This window comes from Aptenodytes patagonicus, chromosome 5, assembly GCF_965638725.1.
Source record: "Aptenodytes patagonicus chromosome 5, bAptPat1.pri.cur, whole genome shotgun sequence".
Taxonomy (NCBI): domain Eukaryota; kingdom Metazoa; phylum Chordata; class Aves; order Sphenisciformes; family Spheniscidae; genus Aptenodytes; species Aptenodytes patagonicus.
In genome coordinates, this window is record NC_134953.1 from 73,336,360 (window position 1) to 73,339,128 (window position 2,769).

The window sequence follows — 2,769 nt, forward strand, 5'->3', positions numbered from 1 at the left end:
TTCCAGCGGGGGGGCGGGGGGGGGGATAGCCGGCAAAGCCAAGCCGCTGACCCAGCTCTCCCTCGTCCCTGCCGATCAGCCGGAGCCTGACAAGGAGCACATGTCAAGATCCACAACATCGCCCCGGCCAGAGAGGCTCCCCCCGCCCCGCACGCAGCCCTCCCCCGGCCCGGGCGACGGAGCGCCTCCGGGGCGAGCGCAGACCGCGGAAACGCCGTTCCCCTCGTCCGCCTCACTCCGGCCGGCGGGCGGGCAGTGCCCAGCGCAGCCCCGGTACCTCAGCGCTGCGGCGCGCTCCAGCTCCCTCACCGGCCCCCTCCCTCCCGCGCCGTGCCTCGCCAACGGCCGCAGAGCTCCCGTTACCCGCCGCGCCTCACAGGCGGGACGCAGCCCCGCGGAACCCTCCTCCCGAACCGCCGGTGAGGGGGAAGGAGGAGCCCCCCGCGCAGCACCACTTGCTGCCGATGCGGCGGGGGAAGGAGGAGAGAGGCGGCTCCCGAACGAGCTCCGCTCCGCGCCCCGCAGCTGCCGCTGCCGCCGCCGCCGCCGCTCCGGCCCTTCGCCGGGCCCCGCGGGGTTAACCCACCCCCCCCACCCCCCGCCGCCCGCACACCCCCGCCCCAGCGCCGCTCCCATTGGCCGAGCGGTTGCTAGGAGACCTTCAACAAGGGCCCGCACCGCCCCGGCGGGCCGCGGCCGGTGGCGGAGCAGGTGCCGCCACAGCGCGGCCGCGCTGTGGCGGCACCTGCTCCGCCACCGGCCGCCGCCCGCCGTTGAGGCGGAGCACGGCCCGGGCACGCTAGCTGCGCGTTTGGCACCTGTTGGCGGGTCCTGAGGGCGGGGAGAGGCAGGTAGCGGCGCAGGCCCCGCCGCTGCGGCGCCCGTGAGGGGAAGAGAAGACGGAGGGCGGTTGGTTTGGCTGCGAGACGTCCCCGTGGGGCCTGGGCCCTCCGCTGCTGCGCCGGAGCGCTGCGAGTAAACGGAGTTCTGTCTCCTTACCTAATGCTCGGCCCAGAATGTCATCGCCTTTCACAGAGCGGTCATAAGTTTTGAAAAAAATCTGTCATTAAATGTTAGCTCTTAGTTTGCCTAGATGTTGCTGCTTTTTTTTTCTCCCCGCAGGCAATGTCAGCGGCTGTACACAAAAGCGTAAGAAGTCCTTCTCTGTGTCCTGTTGTTATTCGGCTAGTCTAAGATGACATTTCTGTAGAACACACTGTAAAGAAGACAGCTTCACAGTTGATCTCGAGAGTTGCTCGGTGCTGTCTGAAACAAAGGCGTTGCTGATTTGAGCAATGAGCTTACACCAGGAATTCCTGGCACTCACCGAGAGCAAGTTTTGCCCAGACATAACAAAAATGCCGCCCTGTGGGAGACCTCACGTATCTGACAGCCCTCTCTGTGGCTGGGAGCGGTGGTGGAGGAGCACCAAGACACCCGGTCTGGCACATGCCTTACTGCCCAGAGAACATCGGTTAAATTGTCTAGCATTACCTCACTAAATACGTGAGGCTTTTAATAAAATTACCCAATAGAACTCAGTAAAATTAATCGAGTAATCATGATCCATAGGATTTGATTACTTTCATTACTGGGGTTTGCAAGACTGCAGCCTTCACTGACTCGGTGACATCCTCATTGATTTTTCTTGATGCCTACCACCTTCATACCCAAGTACATCAAATTCTGCAATCATGTGTATGTATACCTGCAATATCCAATTCTCAGTCCTGCCCGTTGCTGTATGTTGACATCTCACATCTCTTTATTCTTACAGTTTGGTACAGGAGAAGAGGTCAGTTTTTATGCTGCCTTTCATAATTTGAAATTTTCATCCTAATTTCTTTCCAGGTTAATAAACAATAATTTTCAATATTATCAACCTTATTCTGGTTTTGTTTTTAAAGATGAGGTCACCAGAACAGGTTCCGCTGAGTAAAATAACGTTTTTAATACAGTAAACATTTTAATTTCTAATGACTAATGAGTCTTTAAAGAATATTCAGCTCCATTCTCTGTAAACTTACCTTTATTGGTCCAATATTCTCTTTACATTTAGCTTTGAGGAGAGTATCCTGTTGGAGGACTCAGTGCAAATAATCATAAACATCTAAACACAAGCAAAGTGAAGAGATTGAGGATTATGTTTGTCAATTTGTCGAAGGCTAGGCTGTTATAGTCCAGGTCAAGAAATAACAGAACAATTACTGACAGAAAAGAGGCTTAAAATGCAGTAGACAGGATGGCTGTTATGACTGGAAAGCCACCATCACAAAAAAATAGCAGCAATTGGGATATAAAATATTTCTTTTTAATAGATTATATAGTTATATACCCTTTCGTAAATTCAGTTATTCACCCAAGTTGGCAAATTTTGATTATTTTTCTGTATTTTCAGCGTAAGAAGGTGGTAACACAGGATACAGGCCGTACATTAGCATTTTCGCTGTTAGGGTCACTAAGTGGACAGAGCGATGCTCTGTGGCGTGCAACAAGGGATGGAATCGCAAAAGAAAATGAGTCTTGTAGGTTTTTCTGCCACAGACATAGCTGTGATAAACCTCCTTACATCTCTTACACGCTGCTTACTCTGCTTCCAGATTCTTTTCCATTCAACATTTCTTTTTTTCAAAGGTCAGCTTGAGAATGGAAAAATGCTGAATAAGGTCAAAATCAGCCTTTCAAAATTCTCACCAAAATTTAACTCCCAGGAATGAAATACTCTCCTGTCATCAAGATTGGAAGTAAAGCTCTTTCTCTCGTTTATGG